This window comes from Diceros bicornis, chromosome 18, assembly GCF_020826845.1.
Source record: "Diceros bicornis minor isolate mBicDic1 chromosome 18, mDicBic1.mat.cur, whole genome shotgun sequence".
Lineage (NCBI taxonomy): Eukaryota > Metazoa > Chordata > Mammalia > Perissodactyla > Rhinocerotidae > Diceros > Diceros bicornis.
The window spans coordinates 33,565,609-33,588,983 of NC_080757.1; positions in this window are offsets into that span (position 1 = coordinate 33,565,609).

The window sequence follows — 23,375 nt, forward strand, 5'->3', positions numbered from 1 at the left end:
TATAGCCTTTTACATTTCATAAATGCTAATACACATGCAATCTACTCTGGTCTTCTTTGAAACAATCTTGTGAAGTGGTCACGGTAAGATAGAATTATTCCCATTTTTTTAATTGGGAAACTGACTTCCAGAAAATGTAAGTGACATTCAGAAGAATACTTAGCTACAAAGAGCAGAACTAAGTTTATAAATGAGTTCTCCTACATTGCAGTCAAGTGTTCATTTAGAAAGATGTAATATTGACATGAAATACACACACACACACACACACACACACACACACGCACTCCTTTTGCATGAAAATTTCAACTAGCGTAGTAGTTAAGAGCATGGACGGTAGAGCTACACTTGCTAACTTCACATGCTGGCTTTGCCACTTATTTGCTGTGTCTTATGAAACATTTTTTTGTGTCAGTGTCCACTTCTGAAAAATAGGGGCAATAATAATGCATCCCTAACAAGTTATTGCCAGGAGGTATTTATGCATTCGAATAAAACAAAGTAAGTGCTCTATAATGATAGCTATCATCATCATCATCATCATCATATACCTTGCTGTTGCAAAAGTTATGTATCTTCTCTAAGATATCATCTCACTGATATAAAAATTTAAAACATTCTGACAACTAAATGTGGGAGTTAAAACAGGTGATCTTGTAGAACTTAGACACTATTTGGTTGAAACTCCTAACCAAATGAAATTTCAATGTTTTTAAAAATTTATTGTAATATAATATTTAATATATGCAAAATAATTCATGCACAAGTTTTATATATTTTGAAGAGTCTACATGGATGTGTCTTCCCTTTCCTCACAGCCTGCCTTCCCTCTTTAGGAACTCCTCTTCTGAATTTTGTGTTTATCATTCTCTTGTTTTATTTTTTCACCTTTTTATTATGATATATACAGGAAAAGTATCCCACATATAAAACTCAGGGAGCTATCACAAAGTGAAGACCATGTAATCACCACACAAGTCAAGGAATAGTATGTACCCTAGAAGCTTCTCTGCTGTTCCTTCCCAACCACTACCTCCTCCTTCCCACACAAAGGTAGCCATTATCTTAGCTTTTACATAAATCTATTGTTCACTTTCCTTTATTGTTTTAATATCTAGCTATACTTCCCTAATATTATAATTCACTTTTACCAGTTTTTAATAATAAAGTTAAATGGAATCTTATAATATATATTCTTCTATATTTGGCTTCTTTCACTCAACATTATATTTGTGAGATGTATCCATATTGTTTTTTGTCTCCAGAGTTGTATAGTACACTTGCAGCAATATTACCGTCTTACTTAGCTTTGGGTTGCTAACAAAATTTCATATACTGGGTGGCTTAAACAACAGACATTTATTTCTCACAGTTCTGGAGCTGGGAATTCCAAGATCAAGGTGCCCCCTGATTAGGTTCCTGGTGAGAGTGAGCTTCCTGTTTTGGAGACTGCTGCCTTCTTGCTAAGTCCTCACAGGCCTCACTCTGTACTTGCACAGAAAGAGAGACAATCTCTTTATCTTTCACTTCTTACATAGTCACTAATACCATCATAAGGGCCCCACTCTCATGACCTAACTCTAAATACCTTCCAGAGGTCCCATCTCCAAATATTACATCGGTGGGGGTAGGGCTTCAGCATATGAATTTTGGGAGGACACAAACATTCAGTCGGTATCAATTCCTTACTACATTAATCTCTTTCTTATATCAGTGGATATTTGTATTGTTTTAATATGCCTGGTAAACATTCTTACTCAAGTTTCATGTTCCACATATGCATGCATTTCTGTTAGTATCAAACTGTTTAGTAATAAGGTATGAGTTTGTTCAACCTCATTCGATAATGCCAGTTTTCCAAATTATCAATTTACTTATTTGCAATGAAAGGGATGTTTTTGTCTTCTCCAAATTCATATGTTGAAATCCTAACCACCAATGTGATGGTAGTAGGAGGTAAGGTCTTTGGGAGGTGTTTAGATCATGTGGGTGGAGCTCTCATGAATAGGATTAGTACCCTTATAAAAGAGATCCCAGAGAGCTCTCTCGCCCTCTTTCCATGTGAGGACACAGAAGAAGACAGCAGTCTACAAGCCAAAAGAGGGCTCTCACCAGAACCTGACCATGCTAGCGCTCATCTCAGACTTCCAGTCTCTGAAACTGTGAGAAATAAACATCTGTTGTTTATAAGCCACCAAGTCTATGGCACTTGTTATGGAAGCCTGAGCTAAGATACTGTTTGAATCAATTTGTATGTCCACCAGCAGATTGTGAAACTCCTATTCCTTCACATCGTAGTTTTAATTTTAGCCGTTCTGGATGATGAGTAATAGCATTTCACGGTGGTTTGAATTTGGAATCATCTCAGAGGTTGAACAACTTTTTGTAGTTTTTGGTCATTTGGGTTACTCCATTTTTGTGGAGGACTCTTGCTTATTTTTGTTTGGGTTGTTTTTCATTTTCTTCTTGATGGTAGAATTTCTTTATATACTTTGGACATGAGTTTTTTGTTGGTTATATATGGTACAAATTTCCTTACCTGATTCTTGGCTTGCCTTTTCACTCTCTTAAAGGATTCCTTAGAATAACAGAAGTTTTATCTCCTTTCTTTCCCTCTTTCTCTCCTCTCTTTAAGTTAGCTTTATTGAGATACAATTTAAACCAAATAATAGGAAGACATTTATTTTATATATGACTTCCAAAGAGTTTGTTTTTTTTTTTGGTGAGGAAGATCGTCCCTGAGCTAACGTCTGTGCCAATCTTACTCTATTTTGTATGTGGGACACCGCCACAACATGGCCTGATGAGTTATGTGTAGGTCTGCACCTGGGATACAAACCCATGAACCCCGGGCCACCAAAGTGGAGCACGTGAACTTAACCACTACACCACTAGGCTGGCCCTCTCAAAAGAGTTTCTAACACGGGGCCGGCCCGGTGGCGCAAGCGGTTAAGTGCGCGCGCTCCGCTGCGGCTGCCCGGGGTTCGCTGGTTCGGATCCCGGGCGCGCACCGACGCACTGCTTGGTAAGCCATGCTGTGGCGGCGTCCCATATAAAGTGGAGGAAGATGGGCACCAATGTTAGCCCAGGGCCGTCTTCCTCAGCAAAAAAAAAAAGAGGAGGATTGGCGGATGTTAGCTCAGGGCTGATCTCCTCACAAAAAAAAAAAAAAAAAAAAATAAGAGTTTCTAACACATTATGCACCTGTGTAGCCACCACTTAAACCAAGATTTAAAATACCCCCTTCACGTCAGCATGTTCACCCATGCCCCTTTGCATTCAAAACTCTCCCCTCCACTGCCATGATCATCATGACTCTAGGCAACTACTCATCTGATTTGTATCACCCAAAGTTAGTATTTCTCTTTGGAACTTAATATAGTTACACAGGTTTCTTGTGGCTAATGTTTGCATGGTTTTCCTTTTTCTCTTCTTTTTAAATTCAACATTTCTACATCTTTTCTTTTACATGTCTTCTTTATGCAGCATATAGCTGAAAATTTTAAAATCTGATTTACCAATCTTTGTCTTTGATTTGAAGCATTTAGAGTACTCTTTTGTAGCTGGCTTATTTTGCTCTACATAATAATTTTTCTTGAGGAAGATTGGCCCTGAGCTAACCTCTGTTGCCAATCTTCCTCCTTTTTTTCCCTTTTTTCTCCCCAAAGCCCCACTAGATAGTTGTATGTCATAGTTGTACATCCTTCTATTTGCTCTATGTGGGACACCACCTCAGCATGGCTTGATGAGCGGTGCATAGGTCCGCACCCCAGATCTGAACCAGTGAACCCTGGGCTGCCAAAGCAGAGCATGTGAACTTAACCACTACGCCACCAGGCCAGCCGCTACATGATAATTTTTAGATTTATCCATGTTGTTTTGGATTTAATCTAGTCAAATTTATCAGTCTTTTCATTTATGACTAGAGTTTGTTATGTACTGTGAAAGAAAACTTTCCTTATGAATACATGTTCCTATATTACTTTCTTTCACAGGCAACAGATACAAGGAATGCAGTAAGTGGTAGATGAACAGCAAGATCACAGTTAGGGTGACATGGAAGTCATGGTTCTCTATGGGAACTGGGCATGGTCAATAGCGTCAGCTTTCTGGATTTGGGAAGAGTATCCAGAGAGAAGAGTCTAGAGGATAACAAGTTTTACATTATGGAAAGCATTGCATTATATTAAGGGATTTGCCTTTCAAAAATAGGTTTTCTTGAAAGATATTAAACAGAGCTGTAAAATGATGAGGTTTTTGTTTTAGAGAGTTGATCCTGACAACTGTATAACAAAACATTCAAAGAATAGGGGGCTGGCCCAGTGGCATAACAGTTAAGTTCACACCCTCCACTTGGTCAGCCTGGCATTTGCAGGTTCGGATCCCGGGCACAGACCAATGCACTACTTGTCAAGCCATGCTGTGGCAGCATCCCATATAAAGTAAAGGAAGATGGGCATGGATGTTAGCCCAGGGCCAATCTTCCTCAGCAAAAAGAGGAGGATTGGCAACACATGTTAGCTCAGGGCTAATCTTTCTCACACAAACACACACACAAATTTTCAAGGAATAAAATACAGCGACAGTTACATCTTATGGGAAACATCACAGTAATCTAGTCAGGAGATGATGAAACACTGACCTAAGACAGTGACAATGGTTATTAAAGAAGAAGCTATGAAGAAAAGACGTGATAAAGGGTCCATCATAGACCTAAATGTAAAACACAAAATTATAAAACTCCTGGAAAATAACATAGGAGAAAGTCTAGATGACTTGTGTATGTGATGGTTTTTTAGATCTAATACCAAAGGCACAATCCAGAAAAGAAATAATTGATAAGCTGAACTTCATTAAATAAAAACTTCTGTTATGTAAAAGACAGTGCCAAGAGAAGGATAAGACAAGTCACAGACTGGGAGAAAGACACATCTGATAAAGGACTGCTGTTCAAAAATATACAAAGAATATTCAAAACTCAACAATAAAACAAACAACATGATTAAAAAATGGGCGAAAGAGCTGAACACACACCTCACCAAAGAAGATATACAGATGGCAAGTAAACATATGAAAAGATGTTCAACATCATGGGTCATTAGGGAATTGAAAATTAAAACAATAATGAGATACTACTACACATCTACTAGAATGGCAAAAATCCAAAAGACTGACAACACCAAATGGTGTGGCTCAACAGGCACTCTCATTCATTGCTGGTGGGAATGCAAAATGGTACGAGCACTTTGGAAGACAGTTAGGCAGTTTCTTACAAAAGTAAACATACTCTTACCATATGATTCAGCAATTGTGTTCCTTGATATTTACCCAAATGTATTAAAAATTTATGTCCACACAAAAACATGCACATGGATGTTTATAGCATTTTTATTCATAATTGCCAAAACTTCGAAGCAACCGAGACGTCCTTCAGTAGGTGAATGGTATACCCAGACAATGGAATAATATTCAGCATTAAAAAGAATGAGCTATCAAAATAAATGAAAGTATAAATCTTTAGGTATTTAAGTATAAATCTCACAAAATGTTTACAGAATCTATATGCTGAAAACTATAAAACTTTGATGAAAGAAATCCAAGATCTAAATAAATGGAGAGCTAATCCATGTTCATGCATTGGAGGACTAAATATTAAGATGTCAATGCTTCCTAACTTGATCCATACATTCAACACAATCCCAATTGAAATCCCAGCAAGCTATTTGGTAGATACTGTAAGCTGATTCTAAAGTTTATATGAAAATCAAAAGATCTAGGCTAGCCAACGTAACATTGAAGGACAAAGTTGTATGACTCACAGTAATCAATTTTAATACTTGCCCTAAAGCTACATTAATCAAGACAGTATGGTATTAGCAAAAGAATAGACACATAGATCGTTGGAACAGAATAGAGCCCTGAAAGACCCATTCAAATATAGTCAATTGATCACTGATAAAGGAAGAAAAGAAATTCAATGAGGCAAGAATAGTCGTTTCAAGAAATGGTGCTGAAGTAATCAGATATCCATATGCCAAAAAAAAAGATGAACCTAGATACAGAACTTAGCACTTTTCACAAGAATTAACCCAAAATACATCATAGACTTAAACATAATATGTAAAAGTATAAAACATCTAGAAGATAACAAAAAAGAAAATTTGTGTTACCGGGTATAGGATGATGAGTTTTTAGATACAAAATCAAAAGCATAATCTGTGAAAGGAAAAAAAAAGATAAGTTGGACTTCATTAAAATAAAAAACTTCTGCTCTGCAAAAGATCTTGTTAAAAGGAGAGTAGGGAGCCAAATGAAAAATCCCATCAGATCTTTATCAAATGAGAAAATGATAATTCCCAAAATAAATTAGAGTTAGATAAGCAAAGTACCATTGATGATCACTACAAAACACATCTTGGTTCCAAGTCTTGCACAATCTGTCCCCTATCTATTTTTCCATCTTAGTCAACCTGCTTTCTTATAACTGTACCCCAAATACCTTATATAGAAGTCAAACATACCTACATCTTTTCTAACTGTGTTCTCTATCCCCTCTGTTCTTTTTTTATTATGGTAAATACTCATAATTTCCTCATTTATCTTGTGAAAATGCTGTCTAAGCTTTCATGTTCAGCATGCAGTTTATTTTTTCCTAAAAAACTTTGAATTTTTTCCCAGATCATCTCAATTTGAATTACTTTCTCCCTATGCTATATTTTCATAATAGCACATTTGTCTCTCTGTTGCAGCCTCGTTACTCTGTCTTTGTTTCAGACAGTGTTTATGTATATTTTCTCCTCATCTCAGGTTGTAACATTTGGATAAGGTCTGTGAATTCAACTGTTCTTTTTTATCCTTTCAAATCCTCTCTGCCCAAACTCTTACTCTAGTCACAGACGTAGCTGATGGCTCCATGTCTTTCTGGCAGATGAAATCTGAGAGCACCACACTTTGATCCCCCACTGTATGCTTCTTGCTTCTTGCCCCAGATTTTTCTGCTGCCATAACTGTAGTCTACTAATGGGAACCTACCTAGCGCGCAAGCATGTGCTCTTCTCCCAGAACTGTGGGAGAATTAATATCTGCCACACCACCCTTGACCACTGGGGGTAGGAAATAAGCATAATTGTCTTCCTTTTTCCTGTCTTAGATAGACAGTTCCAAAATGCATTTCATAGGATCCTCTGAAGGTCTTGGAAGATCAATACCAGTTCCTAGTATAGCGTGCAACTCAATATGACTTATTTAATTGGATTTCCCTCCTGCTCTGATTCACTGCCCCATTAATCACTTCTCAAATGAACTTGCTCTACCCAGTCCTTTGTCTCTGACTCTGCTTTCTGGGAAACCCAGGCCAAATGCATTATGAATATATCTTATTCATCATTCTCTTCTTCATAACAAAATTTGAACCCAATGCTTCTTCCATTTAGTTGTCCTATTTCATTGTATTATAGTTGTTGAAACCTTAACCTTGATTTCTGATTATGTTTCATTGACAATAACTATCAGTAATTTAGCTTTGTACTTTCTTGGCTCCTTTACAAACCATTGGAAATTTGAAGAGGTTGATACATAAGGAACCCTATGGTGAATTTCGTTTGTAAAGCCAAGATTCCTCCTCTAGTGTGAATAATCACTCTCTAATTTAACTGTATTCTAGTTCTGAGCGTTTTTTGGGGGTAACACCTGGGCATGTCAAAATTACACTGTAGACTAGTGAGTATGTAACACTAAGATTTGGAGCTTATTCTGCATCTTTTATTGTAGTTCTACAATTTTTTCCTCCTGTATAAGAATTTCTTCACCAGGTTCCTTCTTTTCTAGATAAAGAATATAAGTCACAGACTATTCTAATTCTTGACATTTACTCTTCTGCCCTGGTGGCTCTCAAACATGGAAATAAGACATCAAGGTCCAATGTCTGAGGACTGTGCATTCATGCATGATCTGGCAGCCAATGTGCATACATTCTCCCCTCACTCTTCATTATTTAGAAAAACTTTCTATTTGTAATGAAATAATAATGGTTAATATTACAGAGCACTTTCCAAATACCAAGGTAGTATTGTCTACAGTTTCCACCAATTATTTCAATATTTTTCACAACCATCTTATGAGATAGGTGCTGTGATTTATCTCATATTAAGGATAAGGACTTGGACTCTCAGAAAGGTTAAGTTGCTTGCCAAATATCACACACACAATCAGAATATGATGGGGCAGGTATGTGAATGCATTTGGTATCCCTCCAGAGCTAATGTTCTTATTGTGTTCTGCTGTGACTTAGTCCTGTATTATATTGTAGTATCTTGGGTAGCTGAGAGTGTATATTTCAAATCAAAATAAAAATCTAGTGTGAAGTGCATCGATTAGGTAATTGTGGAGCTCCGAGGCATAGGGAGAAGGCTATGAGATGAGAGAGAGTGTTTTTGGTAGATGGAGCTGCTCACTCAACTTGCTGAACTTGGAAAATAAATACTCATTCACACTTTCTTTTGTAGTCCTTATTTAATTAGTCAAAATAAATCCAGAATTCCAAAGAGCAGCCATACATTAGAATCACTGATTTAGGTTAAAAATAACCTGCCTTGGTTATTTTTTTCTGTCCATTTTCCAAGGCATATTGTTTAAACTTCAAAGAAAGGATAACTGTATATGGAAACGAAGATCTGTTTAGAACCCAAATCCCTGTAATTGAAAGTCAGTGCTCCTTTGACACACTAAGGCATGCGTTTGTTTCTGTGTATTTCCAGCTACAAAAGTACTATCCTGGAAGAAAAAGCCAGGCACAGGACAGTAGAGGAATTCTCCAACCATCCATCCTGGCTGCAGAAGATTGTTACATCAAAAAAAAAAAGAAGAAGAAGAAGAAGGATTTGTGAATCCTAGCAATAGGAGAAGTTACACCCAGAGGAGAAAGCAACTCCTCCAGATGGTGCTACAGAAAGGGTAGGGTAGACAGAGGGAAAGCTCAGAGAGCAAAAGTATTTGATAAAGAGTTCTCTTGACATGGCAAAGCAGAGCTTAAAGAAAGTATTCAAGAGACTGCAGTAGTTGGAAATGGGGTCCCTGCAATAACAAGTTGGGTTGGGTCAGAGAAATGCATTTTTCAAATAACAACACCAGTATTAATAGTGATCATATCTGTCATCAGTATAATCTGTCGTCTGTTTTAGATTTTAGGAAGTTAATCTATATTTTCTTGAGTGATCACTTGGGGCTATATTGACAGAAGGTACAACAGGCGTGGTTATTCTAGCACTGTTATTGACTGACCACGTGACCTCCAGGCAACTTCTTTAGCCTCTCGAGGCCTTAGTTTCTCTCTCACAAAGTGGATGAGGTATTAAAAATGTGTTGAAAATTGAACAAGGTTGTACAAATGTGATAGCAGGTTTTGATGCCCTGCCGGATCCCCTAGGATTCCTTTTCTCTGTTCTGTTGGTGTGCCTCTTTTTGAGCTGCTGTGGTGCTGTAAAAAACAGCTTTCGCCTGTAAGAATTACCCTTGGGTAATTGAAGCCACCTCTCTGGAAGATGCCTGCAAGTTAGTCCACAGATCCCACCCCAAGGTGTCTGTGGTCAATGAGCCCTTTGGCATGGAGGAGGGTGCAAAAGCCCTGCTCTCTTGACTCAAGTTAAGACAGACTCTAAGGTTCAATATACATTCCAGATTTGTGTGTGATTTCTTCCACTTTCCCTATCTGGATTCTTTTACTTGTTTATCTGTTTCTCTTGAGAGCTTCCCCTTAAGGAGGCATGCAAAGGAATTCCCAGCTGAGACATTGCTTCCAGGGAGCCCAACCTAGGAAAACATGTAAAGTGCCTGACAGAACACTTGCAAAGAAAGAAAAGAGAAAGGTTAAATAACACGGCCTCTAGCAGAGCTGGGCCTGGAAGCCAAGGCAAGCCTAGTCTTTTGTTTCCTAATTTCAGTCCATTTCACTTACAGTATGTAGCACAGAGCTCTTGAATCCGAACCTGCTTCTAAAGATAAGGGGTTGGGGTAGAGATGCAATTTCTTCCCTTTGTGCTTAAAAGTGTGTGTAAACTTTGTACAAGAAAGATGTTAAAGTTTCTCTCTAGAATGTGGCACATATAATTAATTTGTAGAAAATATATATTTTCAATATTGTTTATTACTGGGCCCTTACAGTGCTCAACAATAACAACAATGGCAGCAACAAACAGATTTTTGAAAATACATCATATCATAATTACCTACCTGGAAAATTGTAGTGCTTATTCAGGCTTAGTATTACAGGTTCCATTTGCACAAACATCTCAGCATGGGTTGAAAGTAGCTGAAATAATGTTAAATGCTATTAAATTTTACTTTGATGTGGAAAAAATCTATTGAAGTATACATGTTGATATGTATTTTCTTCCAAATATAGTCAAGTATAGAAAGAATAAAATGAGACGCAGCATGATGTAGTGGAAAGATCAACAGATATAGAGTCAGAAAACACAGAATTAAGTATTTTTTCTTAGATCTGCTTAGCTGTGTGGCTTTAAATTATTTACTTAATGTATTTAAATTGCAATCAATTGATCCTCACCTAAAATTAAAAAGAATGACAATACCAAGTGTTGGCAAAGGTGTAAAGCAACTAGAAATTTCATACATTTCATACCTTTTATTCACTCATTCTGATGGGACTGCACAATGGTTCAGCCACTTTGTACAACTCTCTTAGTTCTTTAGAAATTAGTTCAGCACACACTTACCATAAAACACAGCAATCCCACTCCTAGGCATTTATCCAAGAAAATGTAGGAGCATATCCATGAAAAGACTTGTGTATGAATGTTTGTAACATCTTTATTCATAATACCCAAGAATGGGGAACAATCTTAATGTCAATTAATTGGTGAATGGATAAACAAATTGTGGTATATCCATACAATGGAATACTGTTTAGCAATAAAGAGAACCAATTACATGCAGCAACATAAAGAAACTGAAAAACATGCTGAGCAAAAGAAGCCAGACATAAGAACTTATGTATTATAGCAGACAACTGATATGAATTCTAGAAAAGGCAAAAGCAATCTACAGTGACAGCCAGTCAGTGGTTCCCTGGGTCAGGGTGAGGAAAGATTGTCTGGGAAGGGACACAAGTGAATTATGTAGGTGTTGGAAATTTATATATCTTAATTTTAGTGATGTTACATGTGCATATGAATTTGTCAAAACTCACTAAACTGCATACTTAAAATGGGTGCAACATTAGGTCTCAATAAAGATGACTTTTTAAAAAAATCACACATCTCTCAGAATTTTTGTGAGAATTAAATGAAATTATGTGGATTATAACTTTGTAAATTGTATAGGTCTAAAATTTGTTAATTAGTATTTTAGAAACTGATATCTGCTCATCCTTCTGGTATATTTGTGGAGTGGATGAACTCCTTAAAGCAAAGAATACATACGAAGTTAGTTAATTTTCTCTGTTAAATATTATTTTATCTGGCATAAGTATGAAACAAGGTCTGTGTCTGTAAGTAATGAGGCATCAATTGGAATTTGAGGAAATAGCTAATTGGTTGATTTCAGTCCGGGATGAATTAATGAAAGCAAACCTCAATTTTTTCTGGTTGGCTGTTATTTGTATGTATGTATTTATTCCAAATTAACTTTCTAATATTAAAAATTCCTTTAATATATAACTATTAAAAGTTTATATATTTATTTCATTTCAGTTTATTATCCAAAAAGCTATAGATAGATGCTGTCAGTGGTGTGTAGGATAAAGACACATCTGTTCTCTTCCCTGTGCATATTTCACCTCCTTCCTCCATCCCTACATGGTATATCATTTATAATGAAGTAAATCTCTTAGGATGCAAGATTAATTTATTAAATATGTCTAATTAAATTTTTCCTCAATTGATTGTGATCCCAGGAAAAATAATAAATGTAATTTGACAGGCTGAAATAAAATGGATTTAGCCAATATGAAACATGAAGGAGTTAATGCTAACATGATTTTTGTGACAGGGGTATTACATTTAAATTCAGTATAACACGATATAGGCTGTTGTAATATTCGGAGTCTCAGTGTTCAGATTCAGAAGGTATGGTCACTGTTATACATCACTTACAAAATACGGAAATATAGTTATAAAATGGTAATATTTCCTAAATAATTATTCAAATTAAAGAATCCCTGATAAATCATGGATGCCCCAAAGAGTACACAATTATTTGATATTGTTTGATCTTGTGGATAATTTTTGATAAACCTGGACTTGAAATGGTTTATGGTTAGTTGCCTTTTCCACAATTTTGCTTCCCCAAGATGGCACTCACTCATTTTTTGTCCATGGACCTTACCCTAAACTAGAAGGAATAATTTAATACTAGAATCGTGAGCTCGACCCACACCAAATATACCCAATATAATATTTCCAGTACAGAATGTAGGAATCCAGACTTACTTGAAGTACAGCGCTGCAAGATGGAATGCCTCCCCAGAGCAGAAGGTAACTATTTCAAATGAGCCCAGAGATTTTCTGGAACGGTAAATGAATCCTGCAGTATCAATCACTATTTCTGGTGCCCAATTATGAAACATATATAATTCAATATGAGAATATGACTACCACAACTTCTCTGTTTAATCTAAGGCACCAAACTAAACATAAAGGATTCCAGTGTAAGCACACGCTTGTCTACCACGCAAAATTTGATCATGGTTGGCAGTTACGGAATGCTTACTATGTGCCAGACACATTGCACACATTAACTCATTTAACGCTCACCACCTGTGTAAGATAGTTACTATTATTCTCCTCATTCTGCGGACAAGGACACTGATGTAGTACAAGGTTAAGTACCTTGCCTAAGGCCACACAAACGCTATATTGCCGGGATTGCAATTTTCATTCATGTAGTAGTATTCCAGAGGCCACCCTCTTAATTACTACACTGTAGTGGCTTTCCATCTACGGTAGAAAATAAGCCACTTCTACCATTTGGTGAAGTAAAAGTGCTGATACAATAGCATACCATGGGCTGCTCCCTAGGATTATCTTCCTGATACCTGAAGTACCAGAGAAATATTCACACAGAAAAGAGCTGTTTAGAGTGGATGCAGCTGAAAGGGAAACCAGACTTCTGGTACCAGAGGCAATTTGACAATGTGCTATTCTGTGAATTCTGTGGTCTGTGGTGATATTATGGTGAATCAAAGAAAGGTGGCATGAAATTAAGAATGTATACTAGTGCACAGACCTTATATTAAAACCAGGAATAATGGTATGACGTTAAATTATGCCCTTTGATCCACAAATAGCCCAACGTCATGAAAAATATATTAAAATGGTTCGAAAGGTATTGTCCCATTTGCAGCAGGTGGATTTGATAGTTCTGGTGTCAGTCTCTTGAATAAGGAGTAAGAATCGTCAATATTGAGGGAAAATGTTAGTGAGTTAATATATGTGTCAAAGGTGGAGATAGTTATAGTAGAAATAATGATGTGAATGAGCAAATACAATAATCAATTAAAAAAATCAAGGCACCAAAGTGGTAATAAATAACCTTACCAAAAAACCCACAATCTTATCATAATGAATTTTATTTGGGTACTAAGTTTTAAAATTTGGGAGAGTGTGGTATTGTGTTTCTTCTGTTAATTATATATCTGCCTATAAAGTGTAGATATATATTTCTGTCTTGTTATGTTAAGCAACTTAAGGTAGAGCAGAGAATTGGGAAAAAGCCATATAGTTATTATTTTTATATAAGAATTATACCAAGCATAGGAAGAAATGATCCACAGTGGAGGGTAGACACACAATATGCAGATAGAAACAGGGCTCAATAGAATGTCATATGATTGAATGAAAGGTCCCAAGAGGACACAGTTTAATCCTCTATCTCTGGAGAAATAAAACCCCTTAGTGATATTACTAATTATAATAAGATATTAATGAGGCTTAATGATGAAGATAGTAAACAAAGGTGTAAGTTTAATGAACAATCATGATTGATACTGAACAAAGAAAGGAGGCACTGAGGATGATGGAAAGGGCAGGAAGGGAGCCAAGAGAAGGAGACTTTCCTTGTATTTTTCAGTTCTCAAACTTTAGTGTGCATTGGAATCACCTGGAGGGCTTGTTAAAACACAGATTCCTGGGCCCTAGCCCCAGCATAAGTAAGTCGGGGTTGGGGGTTGAGAATCTGCATTCCTAACAAGTACCTAGGTGATACGATCCTGCTGGCCCAGAGAAAACACGTGAGAACCACTTTCCTATGCAAACTAATAACCACACAGTCGCATTCAGTTTCCCTAGGGTGGAGCTGGTATATTCTCGAATGGACAACACCAAATGGTCTTTTTGGATCATTATCACTCCACGTACCACTACAGGGAGAACCAGGTCAACAAAGCATGGTCTGGAAGCCAGGATGGAGTAACAAGTGTCTATAGCAGATGTAAAATGTAAGGCGATGTGATAGATCTGTGTAAGATGGCATTTTGAAGTGAAATGCATTTGTTCTCAGATGAAAATTACAATATCAAACAAAAACAACTGTTTATTTTTAATTTAGACTCTTCGAATCTCAACCTCTACACACTGACAAAGGCAAGTCAAGAAATCTGTCAAGAAAAGATGAAAGTAAGATTTTAGGGAGAAAATATGAAGAAGTTTCTCTCCTGTCACCATCTTTACAGTGATGACTAATTGCTTCATGTTTGGCATGTTTTGAAGCTGCACTGCTTGCTATGATATGTTTCCCCCAAGTCATATGAATTTCTTTATGGTTTTGTTTGTTTTTTAAAGCACAAAGGTCATCTGGTTGAAAATACCCCTGGAGGAAATGGGTCATATTTGAAATGGACCTCACTTTTCTTTGGAGGGAAGAAAGTGAGAAGCAGTGCTTTAAAACCATATCATGAAGATTTGGACTGGATAGTTTGACTAGTTTGCTGGAAGATGAGGGAGTTCATTTGCGTGTTGATGGGCACTGGGAGAAACCCCAGCCCAAACCTCAACTTATTCACCTGAGGCTTCAAGTATATCTGAGCTTGTCTAGAGGTCTGGTGTGGTGGCTCTAAAAATAGTCCATTATGAGAGAGGGAGCAGGGTATCCTCTGTAAGGAAAATAAATCTGGGGAAAACAGGCACTTGAACTTGGATGCACAGCAATGTTGCATTCATTGAAGACAGAAGGTAGTTTGGGAGACCGTCTCTAAGATTGTCTTCTGCCTATGTGTGCTCTCTGAGTCGTTGGGAATCCAAATACAAAAAAACTTGAAAGTGTTTTTTCACTAAAAAGAAAAAAAGAGTCATCAGGCACACCAGACCGCATAAGCCTAGTGCCCATGCAATGGACAGTGAGGGGTCCTTCCCATATTAGCAGCGAAGACTGCATGATAAGGCAACATGGAGGGCGCCAACAGACAGCAGGAGATGGCATCGCATGGCCTGTAGAGCTGGCACAAAGGAACAATCCTGGCTCCAAATAGGAAAAATATTCTGCTATTGATATTCCTGTCACACGCAGGAGGTCAAATGTTTTTGTTTGTGTAGTATTCACAAAAGAATAGTCTGTGCTATGTTTTCAACTCAAGCGCAGTCGAATTCTTATGGGCTTTAAAAACAAGACATACATTTGTTTTATGTATGGGCCTCTATCATAACATTGATAACACTGTGCTCTAATTGTTGGTTTTCACCACTAGACAGTCAACTCCTTAAGGACGGGGGGCAGATTTTGCATATCTTTATCACTCAGCACCTGACACAGAGGCAGTGCTGAAATATATATTTGCATTAATGGAGACAAATTAAATCTTGGCTTATAACTCTGCATTCTGTAATGAATCAGATTGATTATGTTCCCTCGTTAATTGATCACAGAAAAAGCGGAAGTCCCCTGAAGTATTCATAGAAACTTTCAGGTTCTGTTCTGAAACCTAAACCTGAACCAGGTTTAGTTTCAGGTTTGTACCTCTCTTCAGATTGCAAACTCCAGAAAATCAGGAGCTTATGTTTTACTTATTACTACAGAGCTGCTGCCTATAACACTGGGTTATAAATATATTTTTATTGGGAAGAATACACAATTGAAAAGTATAGCTCCCTCACTATTTCCTGAAAGTAAGGAGGGTCATGCAAAAAACATCATTCATTTTAGGTGAAAGATGCAATGGATAATACAGTCATGTATTTTCCTTTCATTCCTCCTTTGTTTCAGTTTATGAGAGGAGAATACTCATTTACTTTTAGAATTAAAATATATAATCTGGAACACCAAACAAAAATAAAGTGATTATTGCCTGAAGCTGATTTGTTTTGAAACGTGCCACGTTCTTGGAGGATCCAATTGACAGACCACAATCATCCAATAGCAAATCAATTATTCTTTGATAACTATGCTCCTCAATGGAGAATATGGCTATGAAATGAAAACATTATGAGGTTTATTATTAGAATAGAGAAATCTATTAGACTTGTTTTTACCCAGGTTTTTCTACAGGGCAACAATATGAGATGTTATTGTGTGAAATTTGCAGACAATTAGCTATTGTTTTATACTTCTGGCAGTGACATAGTGACTGACTTGGAAATTACTCTTTAACAATATTTCTCAAAATATTATTTGCAGGTGACCAACAATAAAATCCTGTCAAGGCACTTGTTAAAAATTCATAATCCTGGGGCCGACCTGGTGGTGTAGCAGTTAAGTGGCTGTGCTCCGCTGCTGGCGACTGGGGTTTGGATCCCGGGTGCGCACCAACACATTGCTTGTCAGGCCATGCTGTGGCGGCATCCCACGTAAAGTGGAGGAAGATGGGCATGGATGTTAGCCCAGGGCCAGTCTTCCACAGCAAAAAGAGGAGGATTGGCATGGATGTTAGCTCAGGGCTGATCTTCCTCACAAAAAAAAAAAAAAATTTGTAATCCTGAGCCCTACTCCAAAGCACCCCACCTGTACCAGGAGCCTCAGTAGTCTTCATTTTAGCAATTATTACTAGTTATATTTCTACATTCCAAAGTTTGATAATCACTACTCTAATACATAAAATAGTTATCAACTTTTGATTTTCAAATTAAGCCAGTATACATTTTTTATTACTTTACTCTTATTATTTTGAAAGACTCAACAGAGTGACACAGATGATCAATAGAACGAACTAAAATTTTAAACATTTGCTATGATCTAAACAGTATGGTAGATTCTTTCATATAAGCTATTTTTATTAAAACCTGAAAAAACAATATGGCGTATTGATATTCCATTATATACAGAAGAGAAACTGAGTCTGGGGAGATTGATTGACTATGTACATATAACTCATAGGATTTCATCTCAGATTCTCTATTCCGCTTAGGCCCACAATATCCTTTTTATTTCATCTTTTGGCCACAATACAAAAGTCAAGATTAATGTGTGAAAAACACCATCACATTTCATGGGAATTCTTAAGAAGCAAAGATCAGTGAGGCCTAGAGACATGACACCTGAATTAGGCCTTGAAATTGAGTAGGAATTTCAGATAGGTGTTAATAGTAAAGCATGTTAATTGTAAAAGAAGTGTTGGATGGGGTGAATGTACGCACGCATGAATAAGTAAATAAATATAATCTGGGACATCCTAAATTCTCCTTCATACTAATTACATAATTGTAAATATGGGCTCAGCAGCAAACTAAAATGGCTACTTGGTATTTCATTGCAAATTTGAAAATAGTCTTTCATATGACAAAAGTGACAAGAGACGTATAACATAGATCCATGTGAGTTAGAACCCTGTCTTTCTTACTTAACAGCATATCATCGGTACCAAGAATGTTGTTTGGATTATACAGTGGAACACAAGGTGGCATTCTAAGTAAGAGAGATGGGATGGGTGATTATAGAGCAACAGAAATGAGAACAACCTACTTAAATATAACCAGAAAAGTAGCTAGTTTAAAGTAGTTAGTAGCAGTAATAGTAAAAGTAGCTAGTAGCAGGGTCTTACGGGGAGTAGTAGTAACATATATTTATAACACATCTTATAATTATAAAGCACCTTCAATTCCTTAATCATTTGACTGTTACAAAAGTCTTATGACTTAAGAATTATTATCCCACTTTTTTCTTTTAGTTGAGAAAGCTTTTTACTTAAGTTCATATGTCTTAGAAAAATTAGACTTTGGACTCCATCGCATCTTGTCTCCTATTAGTCATGTCTTTTCACTTAATACTGTGGCTACCCCATATTTGAATAGAGAATGGACTCAAGTTATGGAGCAAATTAAGAGTGAATTTATAAATCAGATGTTAATTGAGTTGCTAAGTGACCAGTCTCTATAAATATTATTAAGACTGGCTTCCTGGATCTCAGCCAAGACTTGATGTCCAATAGCAATCTCCTATTATCAATTGTTTGACCCTGAATGTATTTTCTACTAAGTTCTGTCTTTGAGACAGTAGGATGAGGACTCTCAGAATAAACTTTATGAAAGACAGTAGGCTTTGCATGGGAGGATAGCGGGAAGTAGCCAGCCTCCCTTCCCTTTCTTCATTATTTGAAGAATAGCCTCATATCCTTTTGCTCTCCAAAGCCCCCTCCTTTACCTATGCTCCAGTTAATGTTCAAAACTCAAAGAACTTGAACTGGGACCTTTTATCAGCTTTTTTCATGCCAGCTGTATATACTCTTGTTGGGGTTTTTGCAGGTGGTAGAGCTGCTTAAGACAAATTGCTACTGAGATTTTCCTTACTGGACATTTCAGAAAATGTAATTGAGTGGCTTACTACCACAGCAGTGTTGCTTCTAATTCAGTCAGCTCTTCAGCCATTCTAGGGTGATCAGTGAGTAGCACATATACTGAAGTGATCCACTGGGGTCCACTCAGATATGCAGTCAAACATAGATGGTGATCGTTTTAGAAATTCTCTGAAAAAGGAGGATAGATAAAAATTGGATAACAAGGAGGAAGACTAAAGATACTCCAAGTGGGAGGAATCTCTGTAAATAAAGATATGGAGCTAACAAAGGTGTTGTATTGGGGGAAAAGACACATTTAAAAGAAACATCCTATCGTAAGCAAGTCTAATGTGTGGTCATTTTGGAAACGCAAGACCATGCATTTGCCATCTTGTGTTAGACTGTGAGAGTGAGGCACTTACTGATATAAGTGCCGGTATCTATAACTCACAGTATTGGGATCAGTATTTATAATGCTTAGGCAAGAGGAGTAGTATAAATGAACTATTAAAGGCAGAATTCCTTAGAAAGTAAATCATTTTTGTGGTATCTGATGTTTAAATATCAAGTAGGGAAAAAGAATTTCTCAAGTTGGACATTTTAAGACAGTGCTTTGCCTTAAAAAGGTCTTGTTTGAATGAGTCAATCATTTCTCTTTGTATTTCACACAGTTCCCAGACTGGGAGAGAGTTGAGAGCAATTTTGCTTTTACGGAAAACATTTATCGCACAGTGTTTCACAGACGAGCGTATGCGTTCTGCAGAGGCCAAATTAGATCCATTTCTGAAGCTCAGTAGATGCCCAATAACACAGAACTGTGTTACCCACGTGTTGGGAAACTGTGGTATATAAAGCTCAGGACTCAGAAACAAGCAGCACAGAATGTGCCTCATGGAGGAAAGGAGGCAGAGATAAGGTCTTTCTACCACATCTGATTTTCTAATCCTAGCTTAGAATGTTGGAAGTTTTTATTCAGATAAATGAGGACGAATACCACAATGAGCTGAGTGGGGTTCCGTTAAAAAACGAAAATTCAATTAATCAGATCTCTTTGGGACAGGAATCAGTTTCTCCAACCCTCTTCCACTCCACCTAATGAGAAACAAGTCAATCAAATAGCTGAGAGTGGAGGGATCCAGAACCAGGGTGGGCACTGCCGTTGAGGACGTGGCGGGGCGGGGAGCAGAGGGAGATCATGGCTTTTGGGAAGTACATAGGACTATCACAGAAGATTTGCAAGAAGTTCAAAAGGACCATGGGAACCTTAGGTGAAAGACCAATGTTTAACTCAATGACCCTCAAGTCTTTTATGAGGGCGAAGTCTAGTATACCCATAGAGAGTACAACACCTTGTGATTTCTACAACCCAAAGTTCTATATGCAACTCGTACACTCCAGTAAGTGGAGTGACTGGAGAAAAGAAACTTCAGTGAGGTTTAATGTAGGGAAATTGTGCCTAGAAGAGAGAAGTATGAAGTAAATAATCTAGAGAGGAATAATGTTTCTAAAGTCCCATTGTGACCTCGATGGGAATTGGCTAATGTGGAATAAACACAGAGGTGCCAGCAATGTAAACAAAGTTGAGGAGCCATGAGGCAATTGTCATTCAATTAATGCCATTCAAGTTAGGGAGCATTAAATTTTGAAAGTTAGAGAAGAAAACCTTAAAGAACTTTGGCAGAAGTGGGCAATAGACAGGGTTTGGGATAACATACAGAATTTGAAAAGTATGATGTAGACAAGGAATTTTCGCAATAAAGGTTGTAACTATCAAATCTTTTCATTAGATGACATCTTTTAGGCTTCTTGCTGATTGGGAAGGAAGTTAAGAAGCCACAGATGGTTCTCAGCTGTTATACTCGGAGGAGCAAAGAATACATCAAATATTTACACACTAATTTGAAACACAAAGCTTGAGGAGAAGACGAGGTCTGAAAAGTGAGTGAGGGTTTCTTCCATGTTACAGAGTAATGTAGAAGGTGAAAATTTGGTATAAATTAAAGAGCATTTTAAAAGGCAAAATCAGAAGCAGATGTAAGGAGAGAAGGACATGATGACACTGAAAAGGGAAAGAGCAGAAAGCTTGGCAATTTTACTTGGATCTGGAGGCAGGAAGAAGAGAGCTGTGGTTGGGCGGTTATTAACAACAGAAGTGAATTTCTTATTTGCAGGCAAGGAATTGCCAAAGAGACTAATATAATTCAATCTCTTGGAAATTTTTTCTGCCTTAATAATATACTTATAAATGTTTTAGTAAGATAATATTCGTAAAACATCTGGCCAAATAAATACGGACTCAGTTTTCTTAAACTCCTACATCAAGGGTCTTTGAAAACATTATCGACATATATACAGTAAAGGTTCCAAATGGTCTTGCTTTGCCTCTTTAGACATCCTGGAAGGTCACTAAAGGAAATCAGTAGTTTTTAAAAATCTAATTATTACATGCTAATATGGTTCATTTTAAATACCTGGACTGTTATAAAACAATATTAACATGACTTTTCCGAATATCTCAATGATGGGGCCTTAAGTGTCTCTGGGCTGAGTTCTGCAACTGGAAATAAATGCCTAGTTGTCACCACATTCTCTCTCTAACATCAAGACTCAAAACGATCAGAAAGTAAAACAATTTCAAACAAGGCTATAAAAATACATGCAGGTGGTGTGAAAAGGAGCAGTCAATACAACAGAAAAAATAACACTTTTGCCAAAGTTAAAAGATCATTTGTAAAATGTAAAGTAAGAGTAAGTAGGAAGATGTACCATATCAAAAACCAAAATTCAAGTTTCTGGAAGAAAAGAGAAAAAGGAAGTGAACAGATAACACTGAAATGTCAAAGAAAAAGAACTCATGAAATGAAAATAATTATTTTATGTTATTTCATATGTGGATATTGGTGTTGTATATATTTATATAATGTATTTGATGTGCATCCTTGAACATATTCTCATTTGTGAAAAATTTAATGCAACACAATTATTCTGGACACAAATGAATTGTCACACCCAGGTGGTAAGTTGGGGGAAGCAAGTATTCTTTTTCTTATTTATCAGATTTCATTATGATAACTAAGTTATTATGGAGCTTTACTGTAACTATTTTAATTTTACTCCCATTACTCATGAACATATAGAACATCTTCTTTTGCGTGTGTGGAGTTACAACCAGAGGGAAAGTTTTAGCTGAATTTACCTTTTAGTGACGTCATATAACTATATTGCCTGATTTTAAATATGAGTGGTTGGACTACAGTAACGTTTTGGTATGTGATGGGGGTTGTGTCGGGGGACTGAGATGGAGAGAGGAGACCTGGGCTGGAACTGAGGTCAAAAGCAGGCTATTTAGCTTTGGATAATCACTTAAGCTTAATTACCTCATCCTTAAAACTAAATGAGTGATATTTAAGTCTCTAATTTTATAAACTACCAGACTAATATTGCTTTTTTTAAAAAAACAGGTAAATACAATCTCAATATCCATCTTATATCATGTTTTGGAAATCATTAACCTAGATTAAAAATTTGACCTGTGAAATTTTAATCTCCGAATTAACATGCTAACTGGATATACACACACACACAAACACACATGATATATACACACACACACCACATAGGTACACGTGCAAACATACACATATATGTGTATATATATACACATATATTTATATATAAAATCTATAGTTCTAAACTAGGTGGATTAATATGGATTAATATGTCAAGCTTGAAAACAAATACAATAGGTTTATCTGAAAAATGAAGTTCATATAATAAACATGAATAGGATATTTAAGATTGTTATGCTTGAAACCAAAAAACTATGTACTCTTTTGTACTTTTCATTGGATTTTCATAATGATACAACGTACATATTGTCGGGGGAAGGGGGAGAATCTCCCTCTGCCCTTTCCCTTAAGGTTCTTCTGGCTGGCCAAGTAATTAACAAGACAGGTTAGCAGGAGAAAATAATACCAAGTTTAATAACATGTATACATGGGAGAAAGCAGGGACACTGCGTTTCTCCACACAATGGCAGAAATTCTCGTCTTAAATACCATGTTCAGCCAACGACAAAGGAGGATGTTGGGGGTGGGGGGAGTCAGTTACAGGAGATTACCACTAAAGCACAGCAAACAAGAGTAAGGTTATTATGCAGCTTTAAGACCTCAACTTCCACATTGATAAGCCTCTAGAAATGAGGCCATCCCCTACTCTTCTCAAAACAGAGAGGGAGATACCTTTACAAATGGAGATTTCCCTTATAAATGTAAATGATTGTCTGGCAACTCCTCGCAGGGTCATCCAGAGAATGTGGCCAGAGAGACAGAACTTCTGATAAGAGGTGCTTGTTGGTGCCTTTCCTATTGTAACATTTATCCTACATTATCTTTACAGCCATCATGATAGATCTGTTCCGGGAAGGAGCCACCATGTCAAATTCTTCAGGCAGTTAGTGGGGGAGGTCAAACGTCCTCAGAGAAAACAACCAAGGTAAAGAGATAGATTTCAGGGTGGCCATATCTTGATCTCCCACAATATATACTATGGTTATATTTCAGATATCTCAGCAAGGATCCTATTTCAAATGTGCTTTCCCATTGTGAAACCAATGTGTCAGGTAGAATTTCCATACAATTGGTTTAGGCAATCTGGTCAT